The sequence below is a fragment of the Sus scrofa genome, chromosome 1 (assembly GCF_054392235.1).
Source record: "Sus scrofa isolate SSC_HxYL_T2T_F1_AM1 chromosome 1, Sscrofa_HxYL_maternal_Yorkshire_Landrace_v2.0, whole genome shotgun sequence".
NCBI lineage: Eukaryota > Metazoa > Chordata > Mammalia > Artiodactyla > Suidae > Sus > Sus scrofa.
This window is the reverse complement of record NC_139383.1, coordinates 203,697,728-203,711,777: the sequence shown is the minus strand read 5'-3', so window position 1 is coordinate 203,711,777 and position 14,050 is coordinate 203,697,728. Positions and strand designations below refer to the sequence as shown.

General features: G+C 37.0%; 1 protein-coding gene across 12 annotated transcripts in view; it reads left to right on the top strand.

Annotated features, from left to right (window-relative positions):
• AGBL1 (AGBL carboxypeptidase 1) overlaps nt 1-14,050 on the top strand; it is a 1,231,135-nt gene that overhangs the window by 916,078 nt on the left and 301,007 nt on the right. The window lies entirely within an intron of this gene.

Below are 14,050 nucleotides of genomic sequence, written 5' to 3'. Positions count from 1 at the left end.
TCCATAACTGGTCCCATGCTCATTCCCCAGATGAATTCCAGGTGCATATTAATAGTTTGATTTTGTTAAGGAAGTGTCAGCCTGATATCATTTGCATTCCGTTACCCACAATGCTTTTTAATTTGGTGCCTGCTTTGAAAAGCAAATGATGACATTCTGCTGGGAAAATGTTAGCCCCTGTGTTCTTTATAAAGTAAGGAAGTGGAGTAGTTATCACTGAGAAGGGGAAAAGAGAATGTTTTTTAAGTTTGGTGTTTTTAGGGAATGTAGCGTGTGTGTGTGTGTGTGTGTGTGTGTGTGTGTGTGTGTGTGTATTGGGAGGTTATATTGGGGTTAAAAGGTGGAGAGTGGGAAAATAGAGATTCTGGTTCCCCGTGCTAATATTATTGAGCCGAGTTATCGATAATTCTGAAAATCCTTCTAAATAGGAATAAATCTGATTTGTTCTTAAAAATGACCCAGCTGAATTGTGCAGGGTGTGTGCTAAGATATATGTCATCAGAATCCTGGGTAAACCAAGATTAGATCACACAACAGCAAGAAGTGTGGACTCAAGGGTTGAAATTTACTTGGTCTCATGAATGGTGCAAAGAGGAGATGGAGGATGAAGGAAACCAGACAGAATGATAAAATATGTGTCTTCTTCTCTCCCCTCTTTCCCTTTCCTTCTCACTTCTTTTCTTTTTCTTTTGGATCTACCACAACAAATGATCAACAAATCCTATTATTTCTTCTTCCAATACATATTTTATATTAAACAAATTCAAATATATTAAACAAATTCAAAAAATGTATTGGAAAGAGATCTAGAAATGAATAAAATAACAAAAGAACTTATTTATAAAACAGAAACAAACTCACAGATTTCAAAACCAACCTATGGTTACCATAGGTGAAGCCATTGGGGAGGAGGGAGGAGTTAAGAGGGTGGGAATAACATATACACACTACTGTATAAAATAGATGATTAATGAGAGGCTGTTGTATAGCATAGGAAAATCTACTCAATAGTGTGTAGTAACCTATATGGGGAAAAAAAGAATGGATATATTTATATGTAGGACTGATTCACTTTGCTGTACACCTGAATGAAGCTAATACAACACTGTCAATCAACTATACTCCAATAACATTAAATTTTAAAAAAGAAAAAGAGAGAAATTAATAAAATAAATACTGTCATTTTTTAAGTTTTGGAAACAAATTATGGTAAATAAGCTAGGATAGATATAACTAGTATAACAGAATAAGGAACTAACAAGGCATATGTATTTTACATATAATATCCTTCATAGATTATTAGAAATACTTTTATCAAGTCCATCAGAATGGAACTTTAGGAAGATTAACTTATCTCTTTGTTTGTTCACTGTTGTGTACTCAGTTTCTTGACTAGTTCTATCTATATAGCAGATGCTCAATAAATACTGGAGACAGATGAACTAGTGTGTTTATACCGCTTCTCATCATTCACTTCCTTCTTCTCTCTTTTACAGAATTGTAATGGACTTCACTTCCTCCTTTGCTATACACTCCTTAACTCACACTACCATCACTCGTGGGAGCATCTTTCAATAGGGAAAATCCACTTTCTCCCTTTAAATCTGCATTGCATTTTCTGCTTTTCCTCAAGTGCACTAGTTCACTGCTTTATCTACTTTTAGATTCTCCTCTCCCTTTACTTTTCTCCCACACTTTTTTTTTTTTTTTTGCATCTCCTCTGAGTTTCCTCCTGTCAATCTGTGCAGTCATGGATATTATTCATTTGGTCTTTTTTATGTTAAAGTTTATCGGAATCATAGATATTAGAGGTGTACAACATGATTTGATACACCATACCATATACATGGTAAAATGATTACTGTAGTCAAGCTAATTAACGAGGGTATTACACAGATTTCAGGAGCTCTTTATATCATACATACATACATACACACACATCATCTGGTTTTCTTCATCTGCTTTTTTTCCCAGCTCTTTAGCTGCCTTTTCCTTTCTTTCTCTGCTCATACTTCTTTTTTTTTTTTCTAGCAGCAAACATTTCATTTTCAAGATAACAAAAGTTTTTCAGTGTTTTGGGGAAAATTATTTTGAACATAGGGTTCTCTAGGCAAATTCATAATCAAATATGAAGGCAAATGAAGTTATTTTCTAAAGTGTGAAGAATTAGAAAAATTATTTTCACAGCCCTTCTTTTTTTTTTTTTATTATTATTTTCCCACTGTACAGCAAGGGGGTCAGGTTATCCTTACATGTATACATTGCAGTTACAGTTTTTTCCCCCACCCTTTCTTCTGTTGCAACATGAGTATCTAGACAAAGTTCTCAATGCTATTCAGCAGGATCTCCTTATAAATCTATTCTAAGTTGTGTCTGATAAGCCCAAGCTCCCAATCCCTCCCACTCCCTCCCTCTCCCATCAGGCAGCCACAAGTCTCTTCTCCAAGTCCATGATTTTCTTTTCTGAGGAGATGTTCATTTGCGCTGGATATTAGATTCCAGTTATAAGTGATATCATATGGTATTTCCCTTTGTCTTTCTGGCTCATTTCACTCAGGATGAGAGTCTCTAGTTCCATCCATGTTGCTGCAAATGGCATTATGTCGTTCTTTTTTATGGCTGAGTAGTATTCCATTGTGTATATATACCACCTCTTCCCAATCCAATCATCTGTCGATGGACATTTGGGTTGTTTCCATGTCCTGGCTATTGTGAATAGTGCTGCAATGAACAAGAGGGTGCACGTGTCTCTTTTAAGTAGAGCTTTGTCCGGATAGATGCCTAAGAGTGGGATTGCGGGGTCATATGGAAGGTCTATGTATAGATTTCTAAGGTATCTCCAAACTGTTCTCCATAGTGGCTGTACCAGTTTCCATTCCCACCAACAGTGCAGGAGGGTTCCCTTTTCTCCACAGCCCCTCCAGCACTTGTTATTTGTGGATTTATTTGTGAATGATGGCCATTCTGACTGGTGTGAGGTGGTATCTCATGGTAGTTTTGATTTGCATTTCTCTTATAATCAGCGATGTTGAGCATTTTTTCATGTGTTTGTTGGCCATCTGTATATCTTCCTTGGAGAAATGTCTATTCAGGTCTTTTGCCCATTTTTCCATTGATTGATTGGCTTTTTTGCTGTTGAGTTGTATAAGTTGCTTGTATATTCTAGAGATTAAGCCCTTGTCAGTTGCATCATTTGAAACTATTTTCTCCCATTCTGTAAGTTGTCTTTTTGTTTCTGCTCATACTTCTGAGGTGATCACATCAAGATCCATGACTTGGACTTCCTTAAAAAAAAAGAAAACCTTTAAGGAGGTCAGTGTAGAAAAGAAATGGAACCCAAGATTGAAAGCTGGAGCATTCCAACTTTTAAAAAGCAGTGAAATGAGGAACAATTACCAAACAAGAGGAAGAATTTGTGTCCATAGAATTTGGAGGAAAATCAGATGATTGCCATGTCCTGGAAGCCAACAGAAGTAAGTGTTTTAAAGAGGGACATTGAAAGACTCTTACCAGCTGAGTAGAGCAGTGACAGTGGATTAGGGTTTCCAACCATGGTGTAGGGTTCTGGTAAGTTCACACTAGTATAAGTAGCAATAGTATTTTTGTTTCATTTGTGATTTTTTTTAAAATGCAGATATAAATGTATAGATAGATATCAAGTTTTGGGTAGACTTTTGAATACTGGTTCTGCCTTTTATGAACATAGCATGGAAGGAAGAACTTGGATTCTGCGGACAGATGACCCGACTAACTCTATCTCTTTATGTCAGTGATGAACAGTGATTTTTAGATGAACTCTTTATACTACATAGGTCTCAATTTTCTTACTCATAAAGTAGAATAGTAATAATAATACTTCTTTCCTTAGGTTACCCTAAGGATTAAATGAGAAAATATATTTTAAAAACTTGGAAGACTGCCACACAGTACAGCACTATGACTATTGTTCCACGAGCTTATGTTCCTTGTTTGTTGCATGTGCTTCATACATAGTCACAAGCTCATAGAACTATCATGAAAATCAAATTAGATTATCCATGTAAAGTGCTCCTTGCATAGTAATCTCTCCATACATGTTGATAGAATTACTGATCAATATGTTCATCATTTGGTATGAATTAAATGACCAATCACCCAGTTTATCTCTCACTTAGCACTGCTACTGGTTATGAGGAGGGAAGCATTACAGAGCTTTAAGTTATTTTATTCTAAGTCATGTATTATTTAATTTATGCTTATAAAGTGCTATTGGTTGAAGCCAGGAAGCATAAGTGGCACTGATGTGCATGCAGTTTCACAGGATCTTTAAGATGCATTCATCTGATCAAAATTCTCCCTGAGCACATCAAGGTGTCTCTAGTGCTTTGAAAACCAATGTTAAAAAAGAAAAAACTTAGTGATGATTCAATCCAATTTGACTTTCATCTTGGGGGAATAAACACTATCCTCATGAACAACATGTTATATGTGAAGTGCTTGCAATTGGAAACTTGAAACCACCTTTTAATCTCATCTTTTAGAAACAAATTTAAAAATAAATATTTCTAAGTATGAAATGCAATAGTTCCACACATTAGGTCTAAAAATCAATGTTTAATTCTGTGGCTGCATTTCAATCTAAAATCAAATATTAAATAACCCATGTCAGTTACTAAATGGGAAAGTAAAATTTGTCCATAGGGTTTATGAATATTCTTGAAGGCTATGATAAATTAACTTTATATTATAGTATATCATACATCATTGATCAAATATAAAATGCTGTTTTTACCTCAATCCAATTTTATTACTGCAATTAAAAAAGTATAAAATATTTTGAAAAATCTTGAATTTTTACAAAATTGTATATGATTATGAAATGAGTGTATGATGATAAAAGCCTGGGCAAAGCTCTATTTGATCAATAATCATAGAGGAAGAACTCAGATTCTTAACTTGGGGGAAAGGTTAGAATATAGATTTTCTAAATTTGATTATAACACTTAATTATGAAAGCCACTAACCCTTTCCCTCCACCCATGCTGATCAAAGCCTGGAGTTTGTCAACATCCATTCATGATCAAGACCCTTGCCAAAGTGGGTATAGAGGGAACATTCCTGAATATCATCAAAGCCATTTATGATAAACCCACAGCAAATATAATACTCAATGGGGAAAAACTGAAAGCCTTCTCACTCAAATCTGGAACAAGACAGGAATGCCCACTCTCACCACTGCTCTTCAACATAGTTTTGGAAGTCCTGGCCACAGCAATTAGACACACAAAAGAAATAAAAGGCATCCATATAGGAAGAGAAGAGATAAAACTTTCACTGTATGCAGATGACATGATTCTATACCTAGAAAACCCTAAGGACTCAACCCCAAAAGTACTTGAACTGATTAATAAATTCAGCAAAGTAGCAGGATATAAGATTAACATTCAGAAGTCAGTTGCATTTTGTATACCAGCAAAGAGATATTAGGAAAGGAATATAAAAACACAATACCTTTTAAAATTGCACCTCACAAAATCAAATACCTCGGAATACACCTGACCAAGGAGGTAAAGGACCTATATGCCGAGAACTATAAAACTTTAATCAAAGAAATCAAAGAAGATGTAAAGAAATGGAAAGATATTCCATGTTCCTGGATTGGGAAAATCAATATTGTAAAAATGGCCATACTACCCAAAGCAATCTACAGATTCAATGCAATCCCTATCAAATGACCCATGACATTTTTCACAGAACTAGAACAAACAATCCAAACATTTATATGGAACAACAAAAGACCCAGAATCGCCAAAGCAATCCTGAGAAACAAAAAACAAGCAGGAGGCATAACTCTCCCAGACTTCAAGAAATACTACAAAGCCACAGTCATCAAAACAGGTGGTACTGGTATCAAAACAGACAGACAGACCAATGGAACAGAATAGAGAATCCGGAAATAAACCCTGACACCTATGGTCAATTAATCTTTGACAAGGGAGGCAAGAGCATCAAATGGGAAAAAGAAAGTCTATTCAGCAAGCATTGCTGGGAAACCTGGACAGCAGCATGCAAAGCAATGAAACTAGAACACACCCTCACACCATGCACCAAAATAAACTCAAAATGGCTGAAAGACTTAAATATACAACAGGACACCATCAAACTCCTAGAAGAAAACATAGGCGAAACACTCTCTGACATCAACATTATGAATATTTTCTCAGGTCAGTCTCCCAAAGCAATAGAAATTAGAGCAAGGAGTTCCCGTCGTGGCGCAGTGGTTAACGAATCCGACTGGGAACCATGAGGTTGCGGGTTCGGTCCCTGCCCTTGCTCAGTGGGTTAACGATCCGGTGTTGCCGTGAGCTGTGGTGTAGGTTGCAGACGCGGCTTCGATCCCGCGTTGCTGTGGCTCTGGCGTAGGCCAGTGACTACAGCTCCGATTTGACCCCTAGCCTGGGAACCTCCATATGCCGCGGGAGCGGCCCAAAGAAACAGCAAAAAGACCAAAAAAAAAAAAAAAAGAAAGAAAAAAAAGAAATTAGAGCAAAGATAAACCCATGGGACCTCATCAAACTGAAAAGCTTTTACACAGCAAAGGAAACCAAAAAGAAAACAAAAAGACAACTTACAGAATGGGAGAAAATAGTTTCAAATGATGCAACCGACAAGGGCTTAATCTCTAGAATATATAAACAACTTATATGATTTTCCTCCAAATTCTATGGACACAAATTCTTCCTCTTGTTTGGTAATTGTTCCTCATTTCACTGCTTTTTAAAAGTTGGAATGCTCCAGCTTTCAATCTTGGGTTCCATTTCTTTTCTACACTGACCTCCTTAAAGGTTTTCTTTTTTTTTAAGGAAGTCCAAGTCATGGATCTTGATGTGATCACCTCAGAAGTATGAGCAGAAACAAAAAGACAACTTACAGAATGGGAGAAAATAGTTTCAAATGATGCAACTGACAAGGGCTTAATCTCTAGAATATACAAGCAACTTATACAACTCAACAGCAAAAAAGCCAATCAATCAATGGAAAAATGGGCAAAAGACCTGAATAGACATTTCTCCAAGGAAGATATACAGATGGCCAACAAACACATGAAAAAATGCTCAACATCGCTGATTATAAGAGAAATGCAAATCAAAACTACCATGAGATACCACCTCACACCAGTCAGAATGGCCATCATTCACAAATAAATCCACAAATAACAAGTGCTGGAGGGGCTGTGGAGAAAAGGGAACCCTCCTGCACTGTTGGTGGGAATGGAAACTGGTACAGCCACTATGGAGAACAGTTTGGAGATACCTTAGAAATCTATACATAGACCTTCCATATGACCCCGCAATCCCACTCTTAGGCATCTATCCGGACAAAGCTCTACTTAAAAGAGACACGTGCACCCTCTTGTTCATTGCAGCACTATTCACAATAGCCAGGACATGGAAACAACCCAAATGTCCATCGACAGATGATTGGATTGGGAAGAGGTGGTATATATACACAATGGAATACTACTCAGCCATAAAAAAGAACGACATAATGCCATTTGCAGCAACATGGATGGAACTAGAGACTCTCATCCTGAGTGAAATGAGCCAGAAAGACAAAGGGAAATACCATATGATATCACTTATAACTGGAATCTAATATCCAGCGCAAATGAACATCTCCTCAGAAAAGAAAATCATGGACTTGGAGAAGAGACTTGTGGCTGCCTGATGGGAGAGGGAGGGAGTGGGAGGGATTGGGAGCTTGGGCTTATCAGACACAACTTAGAATAGATTTATAAGGAGATCCTGCTGAATAGCATTGAGAACTTTGTCTAGATACTCATGTTGCAACAGAAGAAAGGGTGGGGGAAAAAATGTAATTGTAATGTATACATGTAAGGATAACCTGACCCCCTTGCTGTACAGTGGGAAAAAAAAAAAGTTAAAAAAAAACCTGGAGTTTGTTATGCAAACTTACATCTACAGGCTATTAATCTTAAGCTCTTATTGCTCATAACTTATTCTATATTAAAGAGCTTTAAAACTTCAACATGTGGCTCACATAGGTAGTTAATGCGCTTACTACCTCCCTATGGTTAGCCCAACTCCTTGCTTTTCTCCTTTCGGACAAACACATCTCATCTCACTGTTTGTTCCAGATTTTTCTGGTGTATTTTGTCACAATCTGTGTTTTGAGGATTTTACAAAATAAGTATATTCAGTGGAATGTGCATTTCAACTAGCCCCCATTCAAATCCAACCACGTACACTAATTCGTTGTGGGACATTAGAAAAACCTTCTTAGTGTACTTGACTTATCACAACCTCAGTTACTTAATTTATATGGTCATGTATTTGCTATGGAGAGAAAAAGGGGATAAGAGTGGAAACTGGAGTGAAAGGGATACATGAGGAGATGCAAAAGAGAGGGATCTTGCAGTAAAGATAATAATGTACCGTGAAGCAAGGAATATGGTTAACCCACTTATCTGTCCTTGAGCTTTAAATCTCTCCATCTGCCTATCTCTCTAGCTTTGCTACCTATCTGCTAGAGCCTAGAAGGCCAATTCACCGAGTAGGTACTGTATGGGAGTTACTTTTTCTCCTTTCCCAGCTCCATCTTTCTGCTCATTGCACACACCACCTTTATATCTGCATAAAGCACTATAATAGGGAGCAGAGACTCACTCCCACCAGTGAATTAAGAAATGATAATAAAAGTTAATTCAGATGTACAGCAATTTCTTACTTTCTAAATTGTGTTGTGGAAATGATTCCTTATTTATCAGTTGGCAGTGTTTCTAAAAGTATTCTCAGTTAATCAAAGACTATGTTTCTAAGAAATCACATAACTCTACCCTTGGTTTCTACCTGCTCTGAATGGAGGAATCATTAAAGTGTATGCAAGCACTCATGCACATGCACACACATACGCACATACCCTTGTAAGCTCTAAACATAATATGTTGTAGAAATGTAATAGACTAGTACATGCCTTCCTGCAACAGCTTTTTCAAAATTTGGAAAAGATGCAAAACCAAACAAATAGAACTTAGAGGAACCTCACTAAAGAAAAGAGAATCCCTATTAGGGAAATAACTACTTAAAAGTAATAATAACAAAAAAAAATAAAAGAGAATGCCAAGAGGTCAATAAAAATCCCTTTTCTGGACATTTTTTGTATAAAATGTGGAGGAGTTATTGAATGAGAAAATAAGAAGAATGGCAAATTTTTTTCATGACAAAAATGTATCACCTGAAAGGATATGGTGAGATCCTCTGAGAATTCTCCTTGAAATAGAAGACAAAATTGAGGTTTGTTTTTTTTTTTTTTTTTTTTTTTTTTTGTCTTTTTGCTATTTATTTGGGCCGCTCCCACGGCATATGGAGGTTCCCAGGCTAGGGGTCAAATCGGAGCTGTAGCCACCGGCCTATGCCACAGCCACAGCAACGCGGGATCCGAGCCGCGTCTGCAACCTACACCACAGCTCAAGGCAATGCCAGATCCTTAACCCACTGAGCAAGGGCAGGGACCGAAACCACAACCTCATGGTTCCTAGTCGGATTCGTTAACCACTGCGCCATGACGGGAACTCCGGGGTTTTTTTTTTTAATGGAAATCAAAACCTAGATATGTGTGATCAATTTTAAAGTGTCATACTTGATGAGACCATGGATGATTGTTCCTTTAGAAACTGAAGTTAGAAGAGGAGGGTTAATAGACAGAAGTAAGATGCATTGTGCTGACATAGACCACAAGTCTTTCAGCCACTCATGTCCAAAACTTTGACATTCTATTTAATTTGTCCTCTTTCTTCATTTCCCTTCTCTGGTTAGTGGCTACATCTGGCCAATTTCCATTCTCAATATTTTCCGTGACAGTCTTTTCAGCATCACAGGCACTAACGCCTGTATGCTGCTCTGGTCTGAATTGTGTCCCTCCAAACATCATATGTGGATGCCCTGTCTGTATCTCAATGTGATTTTATTTGGAGACAGGGAATTTAGGAAAGTAATTATGATTGAACAAGAACCCTAAGGGTAGGGCCCTGATTTGTTAGAATTAATGTCCTTAGAAGAAGAGACACAAGAAAGCTCATTCTGTCTCACACAGATGCACCTAGGAAATGCAATGTGAGGACACAGTAAGAAGGAAGATGTCTACAAACCAGAAAGAGATCCATCAGCAGAAGCTGAACACTGTCCCACCTTGATCTTGGACTTCCCATCCTCCAGAATTGTCAGAAAATAAATTTCTATTGATTGAGTCTTTTAGTCTATGACATTTGTTATGACAGCCCAAGACATAGGCTAATTACAATATTCCAGAATCAGCACTATTACAGATTGTCCCAGATTTAAATAAATATTCACAAAAGTCTTATGGATGAGATTTTATCACAGACGAAAACTTTAGTTTTCTAAGATGTTAAATTATTTTCCACAAATATGCAGAGCTAAAGAGCATATAACATGATTGGAGCCCTTTTTTATTTTAAATGTGTGTTTCTTCCATGCTAGCACCCACATTTGTATCCTAGTCCAGGCCTTCTGTGTTTAGGTTTCTAGCATCTCCCAGAGTTATCCAGGACTCTTGCTAATTCTGTATACTTATGAAGTCAAAAAAAAACCATTTTGTTACTTTACCTTCACTGCTCATGAACACTTAATGCACCTCTAAGAGTTACCAGAACAAGGCCCAAATCCTTAACCTGTCTTCCAAGGTGTATTCAAAATCAGAGCCCGCTTAACTAAAATGTATTACCATTTTCAAGCATACACTGCATTCAACTTTATCTTTGTGCTCTTACTATCTATGGCATTCCCTCTCCTGGAAAATAGTTTCCTCTCCCATCTACATACAAAATTTTTACTCCTCATCTGCAGCTAAATTTAATCCAACTAGTTGTATGTATTTTCCTTATGCCAGTCTATATTGATCCTTCTGCTTAAAACCCTTCCAGTTTTGTGTGTGTGCACGTGTGTGTGTACGCTTCGCAAAACAGTGTTTTATTTTTTACTATTTGATTATGTTTTCTTCCATCATTGTCTTATGTTTATGAGAATTGTTTTCAAAAAAAGAAGAAGAAAATTCTTTATATGCTTGGTTCAAACCAACCAATAAATCTACTAACCAAGAAGTAATTACCAATCACTTATCATGATCAAGGCTTTGCAAAATTAAGATAAGAATGGATAAGAATATTCTTTATTCTTCCTCTTTACAATGAATGGTAGATTGATTTGTCAAATGAGTGATGGTATTACTGCTGCGTGCTCAAAAACTCAAAGAATATCCAAAACATTTTCATCTTTGTTCACCAAAAATACTGAAAAGGGATCATGAACAGAGTGGCTGTTTAGTGCATAGAAACACTGCATGGTGTAATGGAAGCCATATGGACTTTGTACAGAACTGAGTTTGAATTCTATCTCCATCTACTTCCTCTCCATCCATTCCTCCATTACTTCCACTTTTATACCCAAGGAAATTACTTAACTTTTCTCAGCTGTGCTTTCCATTCATAAAGTTCCCATCACAGAACCTGGCTCAAGGTAATTCTCCTAATTACTGTTTGTGGCCATTGAAGATCACTGTGTCGAGAATTCTGTTAGTCTTTCATCCATACTCTTTCTACGTCTACTACTGCTCCAACATTTCCCTGCTTCAGAGATAAGCAGCATGCATAACTGGATCTAAGACATAGCCAGGTTCCTGGCCTTGTTTTGAATGGGGGCAAAGAGAAACAGATGTAGAGGAGCTGTACTACAGCAAAGGGCTTAGTGAGGAGAAATGGTTAAGTAAATCATTTTTTAATCATAGTCCTCTTCCCTTATCAGAAGCTACAGCTTAAAAAGAAACCATAAGACAGCCAATTCTAAGATGTTTTACAATGCTTTAGAAAGGATATAATTAGAAAAAACATGTAGCATCGATGGACTGCATCTTAGGGTCCTGCACCTGATTAAGAGAATCCATTGTTTTACTAAGTAACACCTATTACACCTGTTTTGAAAGTGAGTTGGAAGATATAATGATTACAAAATTCAAAACAACATTCCATTATTTTTTAATAAAGAATGGATGTCTGTAGGCCAGCATAATTCTGTTATTTCCAGTGGGAGGATAATTTGAGCTGATACTTAAGGTTTTGCTCAGCATTACATTTGGAAAAGTGCAGTTTAATTGATATGAGACAGTATAGATTTGTGAAAATAAATCATGTCAAACACATTTGATTACTTTTCAAAATTAAATTGCTATTGGACTAGACAGACGAGGAAACAAGTAAATTCAATACATCTGGGTGTTTGTAAAAACTGCCTGGCAGTATTCTTTCTCAGTGTTGAGCATTCAGACTGGTTTCAGGTAGGTTTATGAGTAAATAGTCAAGGAGTAATAGACAGTAGATACTACAGTTGAAGATCAAGAAAGAAACATAGCTGTTCTTTGGAACGGCTGGAAAAGCACAAAATGCGAGCAGTAGAGGGGTTTAGCGGCTGACAGACTTGAGGTCAAATATTGGCACTCACAATTATTGGCTTTGTGATAAGTCACAACTTTTCTGAACTTCAATTTTCTCATCTAGAAATAAAAATTATAATAGCTACCTTCCAGGCCTGTTGAGAAGAGCAAATTAGATGATTTTTAGACAGTGCAGCTCAAGGCCTGGCATTTAGCAGATATTCATGTGATATTTCCCACCTAATTCAAGAATCTTTATGCCACAATGGCTTTCCCTAATTACACAGAAATCTAAGAAGTTTAGGGAAGGGGCAGCTTTAATAATCAGTCAAGACTCTGGGTAATATCAAGGTCCAAGCTCCATTATACCTTGATCTCTCAAGCATTTCCCTCTCTGTAAACACCTGTTCAAGAAATCAGTCTTACAAAGCCCAGCTTAGGGCTCTGGAAATAAGAACTAGAGAAACTTGAAAATCTTTGCAAAGACCCTAAGATAAAAGCTTCAACAAGGTCAATGAAAGCCTTTTAGGAAAGGCTTTTTGAGTACTTTATGCTCCATGGTGAGATGTGGGAGAAGCCTCACGTATCCATTCTGCCACTTTCTTCTGTTAATAATTCTCTGTATAGTATACATAGCATTGGAGGCTTTTTCCATTTTCCCTTTTGTGTTCTTGCTTATTCATTGCCTCCTCTCCCAGGAATGTAGGCAGTTCATATGAAAATAACATTTTTTTCTATCCTGTTTATTGCTATACTCTGTGAGATGAAAGAGCTTTGAGTTGCTAGGCCAGATATAGTTGCTAACCCATTGTAGGCACCCAAATAAATATTTTTCAATGAATTAATAGTTGATGGTAAGAATAGGAATCAGCAAACTAGGGCCTGCCAGTCAAGTCCAGCCTGCCACCTGATTTGAATAGCCTACCAAAAAACACAGCTATACTTATTCATTTATAGGTTGCCTTTGTCTGCTTTTATGCTATAGTTGCAGAATGTGTGTCTGGGGGACTCACAATGTCTGCATAGTTACCATCTGGAACTTTGGTAGTATCTTTAGTAGTTCCGAAAGATTGTCACGCCTGGTTTAGAAGATAGGAAGCAGCAATATTATATCACCATCACCACCACCACTGCTACCACCATCATCATCATCATAGCTCACAAAAATGAGCTAGACACTTTAGGTGCTTTTATTTGGTGTCTTAACAGCCTTTGCAAGATGGGTCTTATTTCCCCTATCTTGCAAATGAGGAAACTGACACACAGAAACCACTGCCATAAGGATGGGGAGCTCAACAGTGTTTGAGCTCGGTTTCACCCCTCCTCAGTCTCAACCTGTCTGACTCCAAAACCTTTGATCTTCACACTCTACTAAGCTACTCACATTTTACCATGAGCATTTTAAGTGACCATGAGAAAGTCATTTAAATTCTCAATGTATCCATTTCCTTTTCTTTCATGGATTTAGGGTAGAAATGATTTTTTAAAAAGAACAGAAAACAAAACAAAGCAAATAAAAATTAAACAAAAGTGTCCCAGGCCTTGTTTTACAAGTTCATTTGCCATGAATTGTCACTTACTCTTTATTATATTTTTTCTTAGTTTG